The sequence below is a fragment of the Malaya genurostris genome, chromosome 3 (genome assembly GCF_030247185.1).
Source record: "Malaya genurostris strain Urasoe2022 chromosome 3, Malgen_1.1, whole genome shotgun sequence".
In the NCBI taxonomy this organism is placed as follows: Eukaryota; Metazoa; Arthropoda; class Insecta; order Diptera; family Culicidae; genus Malaya; species Malaya genurostris.
Window position 1 is genome coordinate 43,588,934 of NC_080572.1, and position 23,293 is coordinate 43,612,226.

The following is a 23,293-nucleotide window of genomic DNA, read 5'->3' on the forward strand; positions in this document are numbered from 1 at the left end:
AAAGCGTTGTATTTGAACGCGCTCAATTTTCTCAGAGATGGCTGATCCGATTTCAACAAACTTGGGCTCGTTTGAAAGCTACTTTCGGGCCATTGATCAAGTTCGAAGATCAAATGGTTGTGACTTTTGGTTCCAGATATATGATGGTATAAGTGACGTAACCGGCAAAACACGTTGATTTTTACCACTGTTATATATAAGGGTGCCAAAATTTTAGGATCACCGCTATTTTCGTTAAGTTCTAGTGCTCAAAAGTTTAAGCACCTCTAAAAAAGCCTTCATGCAAAATTTAACCTAAATCGGACATGCTTAAGGGGTGCTGCCCGGTGGTAAAGTTTTGACAATTTTCGATCTTGAAAAAGCGCCATAGGGGGGAGTACATGAAATTTCCAAAACCGAAAATTCTTTTGATGCCGAAACTCTTAAAACTGCATGAAACATCGAAATTTAGTGTCATCTCAAAAAAAATTTTTTTTGAAAAAATCAACTTTCTGGGACTTTCATATTTTTTCAAGTCCCAAAAACGGCAACGCAAATGTCAAGCACTAGTTTGGAAAAATGATGCTGACTGTGTGACATAAACACTGAAGCATGCTTTTGAGAACTACTCGAATCAATCTGAATCAATTGGTGTCAAAATTAGTATCCAAAATTATTTAATAAAAGTATGAAACATATTTTCATGAGACTGTTATGAAAGAAGAGAAAGGCATTATCACACCACTAGGTTTATTAAGAAAGGTTTTTTTATTTTCGTTTGTATAAAATGTGGCCTGTTAGGGGAAAACTGTGCATCTGTCTAGCGGTTCGAGTTGAAGCAAAATAATAATAGATTTATTGCTTGATAGGATTTTCACACTCACTGTAAATATTTTCTTATCATGAAATGAATTAAGTCGCTGCGGATAATTATAGTTAATAATATTATTAGTAATATTTTCCCACGAGGTACCCAATCCATTGCTGGTGCGTAAACATTCCAGATTACTTCCGGACATGGGAAACTTCAGATGCGATTTTTCTGCAAGAGAAAAAAAATACACAAACCATCCCACAGTGAGTATACTACTCAAATATCTCTTCTTCGTGGAATCGGAATCTTCAATAAATTTGCGTTTCCCACAGCTACGGTCCGATTGGTTTCATTTCACATTCCCTTCTGGTGCGTGTCGTTGTAACCCACCATTCTTACCCCCCACCGGGCACATATGATGAGGGGTGCGTTCTTCACCTTGAATGAAATCAGCCCCACTGTGCCCGTGTGGTCAACTGTGGTGGGGTGGGCTTTGAATCTCGGCATTCTTCGTTCCGGCTCGATGCTTCAGCGAACAATTAACTTACCACAGGTAGCCCGGGGCCAGTACCTCAATAGCGGACGACCATTTAACTCAACAGCAAAACCCATTCCGCTCTGCGTAACACCGAAGACAGCCGGTTGAGTTGCGCGGTGGTAATGGCTGCGTCTTATAGGCAGGCCAAGGTTAAGAAGCGGAAAGTTTCAACCGAATGAAACATTTAACAGTTTTTAGTTGATTCCGGGAATTCCAGTAGGTCTTTGGTAGATTGAAATTAGTTTGAGACAGTGTTAATATATCATATTTAGTTGTAATTATATGACCATAATTAAATTACTTTTTATAGTAATATTTCTCTGAACAATTTGAAACAAATAAATAAAGGCCTTATAAAAGAACTGAAAACAAGCTACCCGTAAGCAAAAGTATTATTAGACCTTCCAAATCAACTATTGCATCTATTTTAATGTGTGACGATAACTAGTATAGTTATTTCATGGTATCCATTTACTCGGGTATCGGCAGGGCCAAACCTAAATTTTATTGATCACGAGTGCATTCGTGACATCATCGACTAAAAGTTCTTATCATTATTACCAGAATAATGGCAACACGGCGATGATTCTGGGTATTGAAGCGTATTGAACAGCAGAGAAAAAAGTGCAACTAGCTAGCTACACCCTTCTAACAACGATACATGAAAATTCGCTGATGCTTCGGAGTGTTTCTGTTTCTTTTGAGGTGATATAGAATGAGAGAGCATATAATCGGATTGCAGCAGGTTAGCTGATGAACGCTACCCACCGGCAATGCTGCCAAGCGACTTCTACGGATCTACGATTGAATTCTTTAAATTTCGCACTATTAGTTCAGAAATCTACGAAAAATGTTTAAAAATATTCAAATGGACTCGAATTTTTTTGTGTGTCTTATTGAACAAAGTAACCGTAATCGTACAGATAATCAATATCAGTTTGGAAAAAAGATAGCGTTTCAAATTTATTTTTCTATTTCAATGAAAAGTTTTATTTCCACGAACAACGGATATTATTGCACCTAGAAACGTTACTAGCCTATATTCAGTCATTTAGTTTTAGATTGAACTGCGATTTCAAATTTTTTTTCATGAAGAGCCTGTTGTGATAAACTTTAATTTGCATTGAATTTAGCCACTTGCTAGAAAATAAACATGGAGTACATTTTACTTCATTGACTCCTGTTTTGTGTTTTGTTTGGATCTCGGAGACAGAAAGAGCAAACTAGTGTATCGCAATCACAGCATGTTCGTTCTCTGTCTTAGAAAGAGGCGGTGGAACCGGTAGTTCATCCGATTGGAAGGTAAGCATTGGTAACACTTTTGAAGAATCCAACCAACTCTTTTGCGATCGCTGCGCTGCTCGAGTGTGCGAGCTTTGAACTAAGCGATGGTGATAATTTTCATATTTTGCTTGAAGATTCGAACGAAATGCAGGGTTTTTATTTTTTTTTTCTTATGAATCGAATACTAACATACAAAAACGTGTGAAAATTTGGTAAAAACCTGTTTTAATCCACCTAGTGGTGTAATGATGCCTTTCTCATATCAATCATACTATCATATATAATACTGTGGTATTCTTCAAAATAATTTTCTTCGATTCTTAAAAGAATAACCGAAATCGGTTTGTTTGACCGTCTACTGATAAAAACTATCAATTAGAAAAGATTTGAGGTCGATTAGAATTTTTTTAAAGGTTTTTCCCCTATTTGCACATTTTACCCCATAACTCTCGAACAGGAAGTCGGATCCAAACAATATTCAGGAATTTTTTATGGGACCTCAAGACCTTTCATTTGAATCTAAGTTTGTGCAAATCGCTTCAGCCATCTCTGGAAAAGTTAGTGCACTTATTTTCACAATTTTTTGCACATTTTACCCCATAATTCCGGAACCGGAAGTCGGATCCAAATAATATTCAGGAATTTTGTATGGGACCACAATACCTTTCATATGAATCTAAGTTTGTGAAAATCGGTTCAGTCATCTCCGAGAAAAGTTAGTGCAAATAAACGTTACATACTCACATACGCACATACACACACACATAGACATTGGCTCAGTCCGTCGAGCTGAGTCGAATGGTATATGACATTCGGCCTTTCGGGCCTCAGTTCAAAAGTCGGTTTTCACAGTGATTGCATAACCTTTCGATATGAGAAAGGCAAAAATCGATCATTAATGATTCAGTAACTTTCCGTGGTATGTTTGATTGATATTTATGGAGAAATCGTAACATGAAATATCAAATTCGAAGAAGTGAGGTTGGGTACTGTTTTCATATCTGGGATATACTTTGTTTTTTGGGTTGGATTTTAAGATTAATTGATAAATTATGATCAAAAGTTTTATGACTAGTCTATTTACTCATGTTTTATCATCTAAATCAAATCTGTATGTGAACTGAAAATTTCAAATTTCATCCGAGATTGTTAAAAGTATAGGACAATTTGAAATCATATGTTTGATGACAGCACGTGAATAATCGTTTTTCTTATCCATATTTGTAAGGTTTTGCAATCTGCATTCTTTCAAACTCAAGTAAATTGAAAAATTCGTCAAAAATTTTTCTAAATACATGGGATATGTCAAAACAATCACCATAACGCTATCTCGTGGTGACTACGCTGATTGGATTGTTCAATAGACTTTAGTACTGATGATAATAGGGTAAATCCGGGTGTGACATCGCATCGGTATAGATGCCGCACTTTTGATATCTTCTGTATAGATTCGACATTTTGTCCAGCGCTGCCAACTCTTGCCTTTTTAAAATACGAAATTTTCATACAGATAAATACCGATTTTCCGCCCTCCATAGGTTTTTCGAGATAGGTGTTGTACAGATTGTTTTTGTTTTTAGCCAAATACAGATATTTAAATACAAATAGTAGGTAGCTCTGATTTCGTCACACAAAAGAAAATGTAATATCTGCTTTTTTCTATCAGTCTAAAATGTATTATTATTAAGGGGTAATTTTCAATCTTAGGAAAACGGTGAACGTAAAAGCTGTTTTATCCGCTGTCATTGAGCACAATTGAAAAAAGGAACATCAGTTTGTTCAATACCTTTTTTTAAACTGATGTTTCTTACTTTCTAACTTATGTTTTCTCCCGAATTTTTAAACATTTTCTTTTTTTATGTCAATAATGCTGATTCGTTAGGTTTTTTATCGTGACGACACAAATGAATAAGTATTCATCCTTGACAGTTCAGCGGTACTGTTTACAAACAAGCTTAAACAAAAATCGAAGAGCACATCGAAAAAAAAAATCATCTTTACACTTTGCAACTAGTCACTTTTATTTAATAAATATCAAAAACGAACCGTATTCAATCGTGAACAAATGTTTTAAAACTTTATTTAGGCGATACGGACCGTAAATGGTCTGATCCAATTTGTACATACATTGTACATATACAGAAACCTGAAGAAATGAATCATAGTTTTGTGATCCTTGATTAGTGTTGTTGTGATCCTTGATTAGTGTGTTGTAGTGGGTATTTTTACATTCTGTTATAGTGTAATTACAATTTCATTTTAAACCCGCTGTATATCGAAACGATAGCAATAGCAAAATGTTGATTTGCACCCTTTTATTTAATATGTTGCATAGTTTCATAAAATTAGAAGGAATACTAAAAAAATGTCAGCAATTTTGAAAAAATCTTAATTTTGAAACACTGTATCTTTTTCATCCATTATTTCTGCATTTTGACCTAGGGTGCGATTAGCTTCTCCAATTATCAGCTAACAAAAAATATGCAAAAAGGTAAACAAAAAATTATCACTCACTTTTCTCCGAAATGACAGTGCCGATTTAGCTTAGGTTCATTTCAAAGCTTCTATTGGATTCAGTCACGTACCCAGAGGGGGGGGCCCGAGGGGCCCTGGCCCCTCCCGAAATCAAAAACAGATATATAAGTGTTACAGAAATAACAAGACAGTAAATGTAATGAAATGTAATACAATATCAGTTCCAGTGGAAAAGTTTAAAGTGTCCGTTAAAAACACCCGTAAAAGGCAGATCGAGAATTAGGTACATATGCAATCTACAGTAACATTATTTTTCTATCTTTGGGCCCCTCCCGAAATGAAATCCTGGGTACGGGCCTGATTGGATTATTGTTCAATTTTAAAGCCAAACTACGGTCACTTCTGGTTACTGAGGTATATTGGTAAAAGTGATGTAAACGACAAAACTCAATCATTTTAGGACGATTTAAATAATTCTAGGCTCGTCTGTGACTAATATTAGTTTGGAGATTTAGTTCGAAGATCATATAGTTTACACTGAAATCTTCGGAGATATATTCGAAAAAAAATATGGAAAATATGTTGCAATGAAACTATGTAAATAGCAAGAGGCACATCCAATTTAATATTGGAAGAAACTTTTGTCGCAGTGTTAGTGTCTTTGCCTATGTACACGTGCACTTATGCACAGATTCAAGAAGAGAAGAAATTACTCAGCTCAGCTCAGAGATTTCTTGTTCTCTGTCTTGTTTGGCTCTATGAGAACTTTTATGCATACCTTAAGGAGAGTCTTTAGTGGCTCATGGTTATGGCAGTTGAAAACAATTTGCTGTCTTAGTTGCAACTTCGAAGCGGTTTTATTGATGAAGTAATTGACAAATTTGCTCGACGCGTAGAGGGCTGAATTCTTTTTTTTGTATCATGATACGAAATAAGATTAATAAAAAAAATCCCATCCAGAAGTATATCGTTTTTCCGTTGTATTGAAGAACACAAGCGAATATCCATTCCTCAATCTTTAGATTTCACTTACGACTAACTGTTACATCTGATATACTACATAAATAGTGCACAACTCGTGAATTTTGTCACGAGACGCAACTGACAAAACATTTCAACCAGAATATTAGTTGATTTTTTTTATTTGATTGGTTAAATTTTGATATAACTAATCTATTGTTGTTTTAACTAAACTGTCATTTGTGTTTTTCGATTGGTAGAAACAACTAATTTAATTGGTTTGGAAAAAAATGCTGTCAATTAGTGAGGACACATACCTTTCAATTTCAACAAATATTTAAGTTGAAATAACTGCCGTTGTTATTGAAACAAAATTCTGTTAGTTGAAAAACAAATCGGTTTTAGTTGTTTTCGACTCGAACAATGTTATTGATTTGTGATAATAATCAAAATATACTTACTGATATACGTCATGATCTATTTGAAATAAATATCGTTGTTCCAATATAAACAGTATTTTATATTGACAAGTATTATCATTGGTTATTAACAGGACTGGGAAACCCACCGATCACTGCTGATCTTAAGATCACTGATATCGTCATAAAAAATCACTACTGATTTCATCACAAGTGATATTAACCAAGGAATAAATCATCGTTACGAAATCACAACTGATCTGATCTATGAGTGATTTTGATTTTTATACGATTTTGTAATACCAAATCAGCAAACGTTTTTTAATTTGACACCAAACCATTTTCAACTGAAACAAGGTTAACTTTATCGAAACACCGCTGTTCGATAAACACTTGTCATGGAATCATAAATTTCTTCAAATCGAATGAACACAATTTTCCCAAACGCTTTAACCATCGATGATGTTTTCATTGACATTTTGAAGCGACGCAAACAGATCTCAACTAAAAAAATGTTGATTTTACATTGCAATTATTGTTTTGCTTTCAGCTGTCTCCGGCATTTGACAGCATTCAAGACAACATATTTTTCAACTACTTGAATATACGCTAGTAAAAAACCACATTGGTTGAATCAGAAAAAGTACGGGTGTGTTATGTCAGAGACATAACTGGATGTCGTGAATACGAATAAAACTGACACGATTTCTTCATACTTTCGAATTCGAATCAATAGTTGATCGATTGTGTGAATTGTGAAACTTCCCCCTTTTTCATTACTAAAAATTTAAATGATTTTTGACGTCGATTATCTCATTTCGGATTTGCATATTTCATTGAAAGAAACTATCAAGATACTGTACAGGCGTCATTTCTGCCTTTTAGAAGGACCAAATTGTGGAATTCTCTGCGATATTTAGCACAGTTAGGAACATTTTTCTCGAACGATTTTCGCACAGCGAAAAGTACACGAAGTAAATCAAATTATTTTGGATTTTCACTAAACTAATGATTTCTACCTTCAATTTGCAAAGAAGTATTCTTAATTTTTTTTTAGATAACATTTAGTGCCATGTGAATTCAGTTGGATTTTAGTTCTAGAACTACAATTTCGGAACTGAAATCAGTTCTGGAATCATTTTCCAGAATCCAGTTCAGCACGCAGACTCTGTATTCTAAACCCATATTCCGGAACTAAACTCTGAAACTTGAAGACGATTTTTCGCCATGACTACCAAAATGGGTTGTATAGTGTACAGTAAAGTGAAATTCCGCATAATTCTTTAGGAGTATTATTATGGTTCTAAAAAGAACTGAATAGAAGAAGTCTGAAATAAAGAACTGGACCATAAGTTCCAGAACTAAATTTAGAACCAATAACGAACTCAGAATCCAGTTTCAATACTAGAACTACAATTTCGAAACACAAATCAGTTCCGGAATACAGTTCCAGAATCCAGTTTCAGCACGCAGGCTCTGAGCTCTAAACCTATATTGCGGAACTAAAATCTCAAACTTGAACTTCTCGTTACGACTACCGAAAAGCAAATAAGAGTTGCGACCTGAGCGTTTGAGGTTTTAACGACGCAGAAGGTGCACTCTCCGTCGCTGCTGGTTGATGATTTAACTCCCACGACGTCTGCTTCCATCGAACGCACGAAAAGAAATGATCGATTTTCGACCGCGGTACCCCTTTTTTACGCATTCAGTTTAAGATATGTGCCTGACTACCTCAAAATCGTCGTCCTTGCGCGAAAAACCCGAGCAGTTTTCCGCGTTGTATTCAAAATTTGAGAAAACCTAATTTTTGAGTTGTTTGTGTTCCATATGGCTAATTTTGAAAAGGCACCCCATAGTAAAGTAAGTAGTATTCACGACAAAAAAATAGTTGAATCAACTATCGCAAAAATTATCGCGATATCGCAATTTTATGATCGGAGGGTTCTCCGTGTATATACCCGTGTATGTACCCACGATATACCAAAGATTCCTAACTGATTTTCGAAAACTATATCTCGGTTGTGGTAACGTTGAGGAGAATTTTTATTGGTGATATATTTTTTTAAATAAAGTGCAATATATATATATATATATATATATATATATATATATATATATATATATATATATATATATATATATATATATATATATATATATATATATATATATATATATATATATATATATACTTTCTACATATAACCTCAAAAATCACTTAAAACATTGTCGAGGTCATCGAATCAGTAGGAACAACCGTTTTTGAGATATATGATTTTGAAAAAAAATCAAGGAATGTCTGTCTGAACCTTTCTCAAAAAAAGTATTCATCATAAAGTTTGAGTCAAACAAAAAATATAAATAGTGACCTTTGAAATCAATTGTATTTGTTCACTTACTAAATAAATGCCGAATGCCGGAAAAAAAAGTATTAGCGCTCAAAATGTTAAAATGTAAATATTCTGAACCATACTATTTATTTTGGAGATAAATGTTTCGGAAAAAACTTTTGTGATCCACAAGAAACGATAGCCTCCGATTGGCACATTGTCGCAAAGCTGATTTACCAATAGCGACACCTGCCAATGAAAAATGGAATCAAATGGTATCAAACCAAGTTCAATGCTCTATTCTGAATAAACGGTAGATTTCCCACAATGAACTGAGATCAACATTACCACCTCTGAGTAAAAGCATTTTCTTCAACTCCTACTATGATTTTCCAAATGAATTTGCCGTTTTCATAAGAAATCGTTGAAAAAAGATGGAGTAATTAAATTTTCCTGCTGATTTGACAGCTCTTGCTGAATGTATCATCTCCAAACAAGCAGCGCCTCTACATTTCAGTTTTGCGACAATATGCCAATAGACAGGAACCCTAGCGCAACCAGTGTAACCGTGACTTAAGATTGCACTATTCATTCGTGAATTCACTTATTGGAGGGTAGGTGAACACTAATCGGTCTTATTTGATATCAATCGTTGCGTTGTACGTTCATGAAATTTAATATTTTACACCATCCTAAGATATTCGGCTAGTTTGATAAAAATAAACCCTTTTTAAACCGGTCGAATACGAAATTTAGCTCCAACACAACGCAGTTCTCATGCGGTAGCCCGCATCTTTCATTCGCACGACGCGACGACGGCGCGATGGTTCATTCTCTACGCTCTGGTGGCCAGACAGTCGCCGGTGGGAGAGAACAACAAACGTGCGGTTCATCGAAGCGTTTCACCGTTGCCTTTAGCTACGGCCATGCTTCCTCGTTCGGTTGTTTGGTTGGGTGTGTGGTTGTGCAAACCGTCCGTGTGCTTCCTCGTTGATTCGGCTAGACTCGCTGTGGAGAGGGCACGATATCCACCACTGGTTGTTTGTTCATCAGTTTTACGCCGGGTCCCGTTCTGATCGGAAGTTATTTTTTATCCGTCGCTTTTTTTCGTAGCTGTCGCGGAGAGTGTATCAGAAGATTTGGGATATATAGAATAATCCCAGTTCTTGTGCAGCTCCAAGATTTTCACCGGAGTTTCGAGTGTTGTTGCGCTTGACACGGAACCGCGCGCTCCGCGATTGTGTCATTTGATTTGGGCTCAAGGATAGTGAAATCCCCCTGTGGGATTTACGGGAGCGGGTGATATAATTTCACGCTGTTCGGTAGTGGTTTGTACGAGTAAAAATCGATCGGAACTGAGAAGTGGCGAAGAGAGCAGTGAGTCTAGGGGCAAGGAAGCGTGGGAATCCGTTTCGACTGTGTAGCAAACCAATTGTGATAAGCATTGTGCGGGAGTTGGGGAAGGCGGTATTTTCCTGATGAATCATACATGCTTGATGCGGGCAAAAATAGCTCACAAACATAAACAAACCGTAAAGAGGTGCGCCGAACAGGCGAACAACAAAACAAACTGCTAAGGTTAGGAATTCGTTTGGGGAAGGAAAAGCGTGCACTTTACCAAGAAAGTTATATAAATGATATATTTCTGGGAGATCAGGACTGGCAAACTGGGAAACTGCTGTCTCTGATAAAATTTAAAATTATATGCTACCGAATACCGACGACATCAATTGAAAGTCGATTGGTCAATTATGCGCGGTTGTAATAGACACTAGTCAATTGCTTTGTTGTTGTGAACGTTAAAGGAACTACACATGAGGAAGCAGCAAAAGTCGGCGGGCACGGGCGCCAATTAGGAATGCCTTTCAATTATATATATAGGAAGTGGACATTGATGAGGGTTGGCGACTGAACGAGATCAGCATTGCCAGTGGGCAAATGTACCTGTTTGACGATGTAGTATTTCCTACCGTAATCTACCAGTAGTTCAGCATAGTTGCAGGTTGTGTTCGACAGAGAGCCAACACGGACAAGCTTCTCTACGCGAATTCATGCTGGTGGCGAACAACACGATCATCGTGTGTGGAAGCGTGAATGTTCTTTCTCCTTGTCGTCGCAAAGGCATCGTTGTTCATGAGTATGTTTGGGGATTATAATTTGATTATCGTACGATAGGCTGGAATTGTTTTCTCTGGCTTTCGGGTGGTATTTTTTACGATGAAAGTTTTCCGATTTGCATGATTGAGTCTCGCTTTGATGAGGGCGAAAAGTAATTTATGACATTCCTTTCCAAGTTTCAAGTTTTGGGTACACTTTCGCCACCGGCTTGCAGATAAAAACTTTAAGGATGTTCATTAGCAGCAATCTTCAGTTTTGTCAAGATACGGGTCTACAAGAGGGAAGTGTTATTATTTTCATAGTCCACGTAGTCTGTTATTTATTTCCAAAATTATAAGATATTAAGCTGAATGATGTTTTTCATGTTTAGACAAAGAGTACTGACCACCTGCTTAGTTTGAGTATTCATTGATTTACACAGACTACCTGGTTTCGATTCCCAGCTTCACACAGTGTTTCTGGCCCGAGAGATGAATGACCACAATGTTACAAAACTAAAAAAACTATTCGATATCCCGCAAGAGACTTTCTTTGCTGAACGGTCAGCAGAGTAGTGTTGAAGAATCCATCTGTTAAAATATACCGACATGTTTAATATTCAGTTTGTAGTTAACAGTGAAATGAATTATTAAGTTGAGAGAGAAAATTAAGGGGACATCACAAAATATTGCCGTGGTTCAGGGCATAATCTGCTTATCTACCAAGCCAGTTGTGTGTTCGGGTCCCAATCTGGAAGGATTCTTAGTAGTAGTACGATTTTTACACTATCCATACATCTATCTTGTACACTGATAAATCGGAGACGAAGTTCGGTGAATGTGAAAATACCCCAAGCAAAGACAAATTTACTGATAAACACACTTTCTTGTTGTTTACAAATACATACAGAAATCCAACAACTTTCTAGCTCTCTTAAGAAGCAAGACTCTTTGCAAGCGTATGAGTAATACCAACAATGTGTGCGTAAAAACAATTTCCGGCACTTCTTTTCCTGATTTTACTCAATAAATTTTCCATATGGTTGAAAAATAAACCAATCGGTTCGTACTGCTTAAAATTGCAATTCAGGAAAAGCGAAAATCTTAGTCCAAAACTCTTCCGTTTTCCTAAAAACTGCTCGAGAAAAATTATTTCAGTTTCAGCTTACTTCCACTGACACATTTAATTAGCAACAAACACATTCCTATATGGATTTCCTCTTGCCGAAATTATTGCGATATAAAGATTTACGTACCTTCTATTAGTAATCCGGCGAAAAAGGAACCTTGAATTTACTCGTAACTGAATTTAACACTCGTAACTGTTGTAAAACTATTTATTTTTCCGGCAAACTGCTTTTGTAACAGAAGATATTTAGTTTTGTTTATTTTGTGTAGCGCAATCTAATACAAATGCATTGAAACAGTGTTGCTAACTTTTTTATTAGGGAATTAAAATCTACATTCATAAAATTAGAGTGTCTATAACCAAAGTGACGACATCTCATCCGTAATGCTGGCAACAACTCAAAACGGTTAAAGCGAGATGATGACAGTTTCGTTCTCTTTGTATTGTATTTGACAGGTCGTTTGCTCGTTTGGAACAAAGCTGTCATTCCAAACGAACAGCTGTCGTCACTCTGGTTTAAGGCACTCTGCATAAATGTAAGCAATTTTCCATCAAAAGTTGGTGAAAAATTGATCAAAACTGATATTTCATCCAAGATTGTAGGTCTTGACATTCATTTGAGAATAAATCTGCATAAAATGTTCAAAACGACGAATGTAGCAGTGAGAGATTCTCTATGTTTACATTCTCTTTCGATTATTGCGAAACATTCTTGCTTTTTTCGGTAATTTCTTCAGTGCAGTTTTGAAGATGATAGCTTTAGTTATTATTATCGGTAATTGGAGTGAAGGATTGTTAACAGTACCGTAATAATCGAAAGAGAAAGTGAACAAAGAGAATCTCTCATTTCATACATAAATTATTGTGAAAAAAGATTGTTTGAATCTCAATCGTGCAATCCACTTTGATAAACTCGGTGCAGTGCATATATGAATACACAGATCTATGGCATACGTACCAAATAATATGTACGTAATACACAAATTACCAACACAAGTTAACTTGGTTTACTCTTGATCCTCCTTAAGCAGCAACACGTAGAACAAAGTCTACGTGAACTTCCTCGCTGCATAAAAGTTGAACAATGTATTATAGAAGCTGATTAGAAGTTCTGTCGGTTGCGTCGCGTGAATTCTCAAGTGTGAATTTTTACTTAAAACGGACTGTTTCGCCTGCTATGCATGAACTTCATAAGCTGCTTAAGTTAATCAAATTATCCCCTTTTGTCCGAATTTTTCGTTAGTTGGGTAAGGTTCCGCATCGGACTAAAACTACTTTAACTTAACTTTGTCGCTTGATTGTCTTACTATTTTGTGCTAGAAGTCATCAATCTAGGATATAGACACTCGCCTTGTCTATATAAATAGCACTGCCTCAACTGTTTCGTTTGGATAGAAAGATAGGATTTATTTAGGCTAAGACCCATTTAGCGAATTATTTGAATCTGGTAGTTCAGCAGTTATTTTCTCGACTGAAAAAATAATCCAGGAAGGGCTCGAACATACGACAACTGATTTGAAAAACTCATGTATACCAATTGCGTATATCCAAGTCTTGAATGCCTTACAAATGTTGTAAGGTATTCAAGACTTGCATAGAAAATTCTAAAATTTTCGTATTGAGTGCATGCATGTTGCTCTAGAAAGAGAACGGATGCAAAATAATCAACGAAACACAGTGCATCTGTATTTATTGCTCGACTGCACGGTAAGTGCCCAAATCGAACAAAACAACTCCACGAGTGGATTCAATGAAAAACGACATTAGTGCCAGGGATCGTAGCATCAGCCATGCGATGTAGCTGTACGCTATGAATCGGCAGCAAAGTCTGTTGAAATAGAAGGTCAAATTCCACAAAAGGAATGTAATAGCAAGAGTATGCTAGGAAGCAAAGAATCGACCCGTCCTAAAATTAATAAAAATATTAATTTAGGGTGATTTTTTTGCTGTTATATTTTTGGCAACACTGTTTTTGACAGATCACACGTAAATCGTCATTTGGTCTAAAATTTTATCGTAAAAAAAGAGAAAGATTTACTGTTTTATTGAAAAATTGTACTCAGTGAAGCTCATTTCTGGTTGAATAGATAACACATGGATCAATAAGTCCCGGACTAACAATGGAAACAACATTTTTATTGCAAAATTTTTTTTATTCATCAACATAATCACCTTTTAGGGTGATACAATGGTTCCAACGTTTTTCCATTTTTTCAATACCATGTTTATAAAAAAAATTATCTTTCGCTTCGAAATAAGCTTCAGTTTCAGCGATGACCTCCTCATTTGAGCCAAATCGTTTTCCCTGGAGCATTTTTTAAGATCAGCAAAGAGCCAGTAGTCACTGGGGGCTAAATCTGGCGAGTATGGGGGGTGGGGAAGCAGATCAAAGCCCAATTCGTTCAATTTCGCCATTGTTTTCATCGACTTGTGGCAGGGTGCATTGCAGCAATCGCGGCACCCACTTGGAAAAAACCTTTTTCATGCTCAATTTTTCATGAAGGATAATAAATACACTTCCATATGATATCTGTGTCATCTCAGCAATCTCACGGAGCTTCACCTTACGATCTTTCATTATAATTTTTGTCACTTCACTCACATTTTCCGGGTTAACGGCTTCCACAGGTCTACCCGAGCGTTCCGTGTCATTTGTGTCGGTACGACCACGTTTAAACTCGGCGAACCACCGACAAATCGTTGCTTTTGATGGACAAGAGTGCAGATAACATTTTTCAATCCATTGTTTCGCTTGCACGGTGTTTTTACCCATTAAGAAGCAATGTTTTATCAAAACACGAAACTCGGTTTTTTCCATTTTTTAAACAAATTACAAAACGACTTTACTCCAACCTCGATAACTCAGCTGTTTCTGGTTGGATCGACTTAAAATTTTGACCCGTTTCAAGCAAAGGTTAGTACTCTAGAAAGACGTGGTTACTGGTTTACTACGAGCGCCATCTCTGCTTTAGTCTCGGGACTTATTGATCCATGTGTTACGTCAACAAGCAAAATTGCCGCATCTGGCTTGAAGACCAGAAGCATTGCATCCCAATAAAGTCACTGTTTGGTGTTGATTATGGGCCTGTGGCATTATTAGAGAAACACCGGTCGATATGTTAGTGTGCTAAAATTGTACCTTGTGCATGGATCTAAAGCGGAGCCGCGGCCAACTTATGAAATCATAATTCTAATGAAGATTTCATAAAAAAAAATTAATTTAATTTGTTGTGTTGTTTTTGAAAATCGAAATCTATACCTCTTAAAAATCACTCTTTGTAACCATGGAATCCTAGCTTTGATATGAAACTAAATCATTCTACCCCTCAAAATATCCTTTTCTTCTTTGGCGAAAAAAGATGGACTTCCAAAGGTTCACAAATCAATATACTAAATAAGTGGAATGTTAGATTCCGTGGAGACTCCTAGTCTAAAAATCTCCAAATGGCTAGTAAAATTATAATACATGCGTAATGTTTTTCTGTAGATCTTTGTAGCCGCCTTATTTTCTAGTATACCAGTAAAAAAGTTGATCATCCTCTTGACAGATAGGTTACTTCTACATAACGGCTGCTCGATGGATGTAAATCTAAAACAATAGCCAGAAGGGAGGTCGTAATTTCGATCGATTAAACCAGTAATCGATTAATAGCCCAGATAATCGAATAATATTTAATCGATTAGCTTGAAACTAATATTCGATTATTAAACAAATCGAAGAAATTAAAAAAAAACAAAAATAATATTGAAATAATTCGAAAAATCTCTGGTGGAGGTACGTTGATTTTCTTTGATTATTTTTATGAAGATTGTTATTCCTGCTCGATCGCGTGAGCTTCGCATGGTTCATTCTATAAATAAACCTGTTTTCATCCACCTACACTATGAGAACTTTCATTTGAATCTAGAAAGACTAGTCATCGAATACTTTTTCAAAATAATTAGAACATAATATTTATTAAAATAAACAGGACAATATCAATAAATATATATATTTTCTTGAGTATATTTAAGTGATATGAAAATTTGGTTTTTTTTGTGGTGGTTGTAGTTGAAGACACTTACAATCGATTTCATTGTAAACATGTATGGGTTATCATTTTGTATTCGAAAATAATGCAGAATTTCAAATATAATGTATACTATTCCCAAAAAGGAACCGTACTAAAATTAAATCGAGACAAAATACTATGCTGAAGAGTACTGTATTCAATCATTCAATTACTCAAAAATGGTTGTATTGAAAATGGTGTCTAGTTTTGATTCCAATTGTCATTTCATCGTGTTTCGTTAAAAATTCCTACTTTTAGGATATGGCGGGAAAATGGAAAAATTTAGATATCTCCGTGAATAGTTGACTTATTCTTACAATCTACGACTCGTTTGATTGGTATTATGATATTATGGTGTGATAATGATTTCCTCTTGCCATTTGAATAGTCTTATTAAAACATTTATAAGATTCTATTCACGGCTATTAGTATTGTGAGCAATTATATAACTTTTCTATGGAACAAGGTAAAAATTATCTTTTAATTACTGGATCTCGTTGTTTTCTTATTCCTTTAGGGAAATGCATTATGATTCCTATTCAACGAATTTAAAAGGACAATGGACCAGTATTCACATTCTAGTCCATTGGTTTGGTATCACTGTTTTTGGTGGCATCATCGTTGCGTGGTTTTCCCGTTTTATTGCTGTTATTTGTCCAGTTATTTGTTTGTTAAAATCGGTGCAGCCATCTACGAGAAAATTGAGCGGAGGAAAAATGGATGAATGGTGTACACACACATATATACACACAGACATTTTCCAATCTCGTCGAGCTGAGTGAAATGGTATATAACACGTGTATATATGTTATAGATGTGATGTAAGACAAAATGAAATCGATTTCTTTTGGTCTGGTACACCATAGAGGTTATTTTAAGTTGTTTAAAGCCTTCGCAATAACCATTACTGCACACACCTTTTTCATTATATTTATTTCATTCCACAACGAATCTAATCCCTGCTCTCTCCTGAAGGAGTAAATGTATGTATATTGCACTGTTCGAATTGCTTAGTTGGATTTTCTACAGTTTCTCGATTTTCAGTTTTTTTTTTGTTTATTAGGTTTGCTCATCTCAAAATTGGTTTTTTGTTCATCACTCTATATTGGTTTTCTTGTGTTCCAAAGCACAAAAGCTGAATGATAAATAAAGATACCTTGACATAGAAACGGTTAGTTTTGATGAAGTTTCAAGTGATTTTTTCTGACGTCTCCCATAATTTGAACCGAAATGCTAAACTCGTTGAATAATCTGGTGATGGTTCGACAAATAGTTCTTTCATACGTTTAAATTTATTCTGGGTTGTGGAATGATAGAAAGCGCTTGAAAAATGTAGATAGTATTGACCAGTAAATTCAATTACATGGTTAATTTCTATTTTTTTTAAATGGAATGATCTTTATATGAAACAAGTACTGCTTATTTACATGAACTTAAATAACTGAAACTCGCTGGTACTTTTTTTTGCTCATTTCGGAACACTCAACTCGGCTGCATCCTAAGACCGAGCTGCTTGTTACGGTTGCTCCACGCTTCAAGTATTCCTAAACACTTCGGTACATTGTATTTTCTTCATCAATGAGACAAAGCCCTAACAGATTCCCTCCAGGTCGCTATAATAAAATTTCTACGCTTGTTGGAGACAAGTCACGGGCCGATAGTTTTTATGTATGCACACGCGTCTGTGTGTGTATCCAACATTCCCCGTCCAACGGCGAGGTTTTGCAGTGAAATTCATAACACTCATCCGCCGCGGTATGCAAATCGCTTGTAAATCTGACCGGATGATGGGACCATCAGTCCGAAAAAAATCTGGCATACTCTGACATTAACAAGGAACAGGTTTCGATAAACTTTAATTGCCATTGAAGATAGGCTTGCGTCGAAATCCGGTTTCTTCATGTAGCATATATTCGACGTAGAACTCTGCTGTTTCGATTTTAATGCGATCGGATGCCGGCCGGACGGTGATCATCGCTAAATTTGGCATGTCTTCAAATGTTTGTGATTCCGCTGGGCACAGGCAACTGTTGAAATGTGGTGTGATTTGGATCCAGCAGCCGGAACTGTGCTGTCAGACGGAAGACAAATGTTTGTTTCTAATAAAAGAGAAATGCATTTCGTGTCTCGCAACGAAGGTTTTCGAATAACTCATGGAGACGATCTGTCTGGGATATAAATCGGTTGAAAATGTTTGGAAAGGGAGAAATAAATGAGTAGTCTGGCAAAGGGACGGCAAACAATATCACGGCTTAGTATGCTCAGTTTCGTTTTTGTTTTAAATGCTTTTTGTGGAATGCTAAGCATGTTTGTTTTGATTGTTTACATCATCCAAAGTTGCTAGTTCCTTCAATCCAGGTTATCAAATACAGTGACTTGTCCACACAACGTTGATCGTTTTAGGGTACTTTCAATATTGCGACGATAATTTACGATCCTCGACAAAATCAGATATTCCACGTTAAACTGATCAATGTTCGTCAAAACTACTGAATTAAGTGATATTATGTCTTTGAAGTAACTCCTTGGAGACGGATGGGTAATGTCAGATTCGTGAGCAGATATACGTGAATACTACTAAAATAAACAGAAGGTATTAGAATTGTTGGAAAAACCGACTTTCGAACGGAGCCTCGGAGACCCATAGTGTTATATACCATTCGACTCAGTTCGACGAGATCGAAAAATGTCTGTGTGTGTATGTGTGTATGTATGTGTGTGCACTGTTCGAAGCTATTTTTACCGCTCAATTTTCTCAGAGATGGCTGAACCGATTTTAACAAATTTAGGCTCGTTTGAAAGCTACTGTCGGGCCATTCATCAAGTTCGAAGATCAAATGGCTGTGACTTTTGGTTCCGGAGATATGATGGTATAAATGACGTAACCGACAAAACGTGGTGTTTTTTTTACCGCGCAAATTTCTCGGAGATGGCTGAACCGATTTCAACAAGTCTAGGCCCGCTTGAAAGTTATTGTTAGGCCATTGATAAAGTTTGAAGACCAAATGGCTGTGACTTTTGGTTCCGGAGATATAATGGTATAAGTGACGTAACCTGCAAAACACGTTGATTTTTACCGCATTTATATATATATATATATATATATATATATATATATATATATATATATATATATATATATATATATATATATATATATATATATATATATATATATATATATATATATATATATATATATATATATATATATATATATATATATATATATATATATATATATATATATATATATATATATATATATATATATATATATATTAGAGATGGTCGGGTATAGAAATTCTTATACCCGAACCCGACCCGTACCCGATCAATAATAAAAAAAAATTACCCGTACCCGAAAAAAAATAAAAAATTTTACCCGTACCCGACCCGTACCCGATTAAAAATTACCTGTACCCGTACCCGACCCGAATGAGTAGTAAAAATTTTACCAAAATTCAGTATGGAAAAAATAAAGTGTTTTAGATATCGAGACGTATCAGGCTCTAGTTGGTAAGAAAAATACATTAAAATGCTTGTTTACTTTTATACATATAAATACAATGTGAAGCATGAATAATGTAATGTAACTTTTTTTTAAACATGCAAACCATTTTCGTTCAGCGGAAGGATACAGCGGAAGGTTACCAATGTCGAAATAACCGCTAGTTCAAAAATAAATGTTAGATGGCGGACCCTGTAGATTTTCAATGTCTTTGGCACTTTATACTCATTTACAAATGTCAACAAAAGGGAGTAATATCAACTCAAACTTTTCGAGAAGCATATTTACCCAAAATGTCGTAATACCCGTTGTATTCAATTTTGGGTAGGTATGGTTTTTACGAAACAGTGGGATTTTTGATCCAATTCTTTAGAACCACAAGTAAGCGTGCTCATTATCTTGACACACAAATAAAAATTCACATTCGAATCACTTGAAAAATCACGTAAAATAGTTCCAAATGTCCAATTGAATATTATACGTGACGAAAATGAATGTTATGCGAACATCCCCTAAAATGAATAGTGTGTTATCAGTTCGTTTACGTGAATTGACCAAAGAATCAAACAATGTACGTGTATTCCCGGTGTGAAAAATTCAATTTTGAACATGGTGAACAGTGAGTCCTTCAAGTGTAAGTAGTTTGAACATTCGTAGGAAATTTTTTTGGTTACGATTTTTTACTACAAAGCAAAATGAATTATGATTGCGATTTAAATTAATCTGTCAACTATGCCCGTTTTGTAAGCCTCACAAACCCACACCCACGATGTTAACGGTAGCTGGTGGTTTTTACAGGCATTGAACTTCTGTGCCACCTCCGGTGGAACCCTCAATGAGTGAACACGGTGAAAATTTGAGTATTTCGCGAGAAAAGATTTTCACCCTTACTTTTGCGACTCCACGTTGTCACGCATCGAGATTTTCACTTGTTGTCCAGTGAAAAGAAACGAAAATTAACTAGCAATATAGCCCAACTTGCTGTGCCATCAATCGGTGTCATTTCAAGTGAGGTGACACCACCCAGAAGTGCAGAATAAAAAGAACTTCTATGCATTTTCTGAATTAAATGTTCATGTTTTTATGGTAAGAATCCTAATGATTTTTATGAAAATTTTGAAAATCTCCAACCAATATTTAAAATAACAGTTTTCTGGTATCTGAATGTAATATGAGTACTACACTACATTTTATATACTGCCCATCCTTGCATATCAGTCCCATATGGGAAATCGGCATGTTGAGAAAAAGACGATCAAAAGTTTATTTCCGATTTTTTTTTATTTATTGTGCTCCCTAATGCTGGTCCCGGGTTGGCGGTTCAATGCATAGGACGCTGGTCTTACAAGCCAGCTGTCGTATGTTCGAGCCCCGACCTGGAAGGATTCTTAGTGTCAGTAGGATCCATAGTACTAGCCATGCAATGATTCTGTACGCTAAGAATCGGCTGCGAAGTCTGTTGAAACAGAAAGGCCAAATTCCACGAAAGGAATGTAATGCCAAGACTTTGCTTTGCTCCCTAATGCTAAATCTTGGTGTTATTACATGAAATATCGGTAATACACCTTTGCTGTTTCAATATTGCAACAAATGAAATTATTGAAATTTTGCACTGAATGGGACTGATATGCGGGTACTTTAGCATATGGGACACAGAAATGAGTTGATATTTTTTTATATTTTACTGAACAAACCCTCAACTTTCATTGCAATTTCTGAGAGTATATTGAGGAAAGATTCCATTCCTCAAGCTAACTCAAAATTGGCGAAAATCGATATGAGACTGATATGCGAGTATGGGCAGTATATGAATCAAATAATTTTTACTGGATTGTGCATTAAACAGCTTTAAAATGGCAGTCCATTAAAACCTACGTGAAAAGTAGATTCCGACCGCAACATCATAAAGCTAAGGCAGTGTGTCTTATTAAATATGTTATAAACAAAGTAGGGCGGGAAATATTCACATAACTTTTCACGTAACTATGATTGTTCTTTTTTTTAAATGAAGAAAAAAATGTTTTTTTCTGGAAAAAGATGCCAGTTGACAGGTCTGGTCCGAATGTCAAAACCCCTTGAATCAAATTGATTTTTTTTTGGAAAAACTGTTTTGCAATGAAAAAATCTCGTCAACGTGTAAACATATTTCTGTGAAGTACAAATGGTCGGGTAATCGAGCCGAAAAAAAAAAATTTACCCGAACCCGACCCGTACCCGAGTGAGCGGTAAATTTTTTTACCCGTACCCGACCCGTACCCGAGTGAGCAGTAAAATTTTTCACCCGTACCCGACCCGTACCCGATTGAAAATAAAAATTTTTACCCGTACCCGACCAAAAACCCGTCGGGTACGGGTACGGGTCGGGTTTCGGGTAAAATACCCGATACCCGACCATCTCTAATATATATATATAAGAGTGCCAATATTTTAGGATCACCTCTATTTTTGTAAAGCTCTAGTGATCTAAAGTTTAAGCACTTCGAAAAAAGCCCCCATGCAAAATTTGAGCTAAATCGGACATGTGTAAGGGGTGCTACCCGGTGGTAAAAGTTTGACAATTTTCGATCTTGAAATAGCACCATAGGGGGGAGTACATGAAATTTCCAAAATCGAAAATTTTTTTTGATGCCAAAAGTCTCAAAACTGCATTGAACGTCGAGATTTAGTGTCATCTCAAAAAAATTTTTTTTTTAAAAAATCAAGTTTCTGGGAAATTTTGATTTTTAAAGTCCCAAAAAGTCGATTTAAAAAAAAAAATTTTTTCGAGATGACACTAAATCTCGACGTTTCATGCAATTCTAAGACTTTTGGCATCAAATTTTTTTTTCGATTTCGAAAATTTCATGGTGATTTTTCAAGATATATGAAAATTCCACTAAGTGGACTAAGAAGGGGTTTTTTTAGATTAGCATCACTCTCTTATACAAAAAGGCAACACAAATGTCAATCACTAGGTTGAAAAAATGATGCCGACTGTGTGACATTAACTCTGACGAATGCTTTTGTGAACTACTCTAATCAATCTGAATCAATTGGTGTCAAATTAAGTTCCGAAATTATTTAATAAAAGTATGAAATATATTTTCATGAGACTGTTATGAAAGAAGAGAAAGGCATTATCACACCACTAGGTGGATTAAGAAGGGTTTTTTTACAGTAGATTAGCTAATGTCAATAGACGAACATAGTATATGAAGTTCTTTGGCATCGATGCATCGGTACTAGAAAGGATTGCATATTCAAAATACTCTATGTTTATCAGTGTTGATAGCATTTACTAAGGATCAGAGGAATAACGTTGCATATAATTTCTTCCACTCGCTGAATTCATTGATTATTTAAGTAGCGATTTGCTCATTTCAATGGAAGATAATATTCTAATCCGTTTGTTGGGAATGATTTCTTGGTCCTAAAAAGGACTGATTAATGAAATCCCTTCTATGTTTAACAATGTACAAACTTGAAAACTATTACCTGTTCAAATGGTGCCCAAGAAGAAGTTGTAGAAAGTAAATTTCAACACTCTAGCAAAATTATAACCTGAAAAAAGTTTTTTTTTATTATTAGACTAATAACCAAACAACATAAAAATTAATATTTAATTTTACCTCAATACGAATTATGAAAACCAACATTTGACGTAGATTTGATTAACGTTTTTTCTCCCAGTTGTAGATGTTTGCGGAATATTTAGACATGAATCGTG

At 35.6% G+C, this 23,293-nt stretch overlaps 1 protein-coding gene across 6 annotated transcripts in view; it reads left to right on the forward strand.

Annotated features, from left to right (window-relative positions):
- The window catches only part of LOC131439619 (ral guanine nucleotide dissociation stimulator-like 1), a 112,433-nt gene that overhangs the window by 48,332 nt on the left and 40,808 nt on the right, over positions 1 to 23,293 (forward strand). For 4 of the 6 annotated variants that reach the window (XM_058610867.1, XM_058610866.1, XM_058610863.1 and 1 more), the window contains exon 1: positions 9,845 to 10,176. The exons of 1 other annotated variant lie outside the window; for it this stretch is intronic. The gene's annotated coding sequence lies outside the window, so the exon portion shown is untranslated. Of the gene's footprint in view, positions 1 to 9,844; positions 10,177 to 10,200; positions 10,378 to 23,293 lie in introns of those variants that run through there. One more of the 6 variants, XM_058610865.1, reaches the window with a different exon arrangement.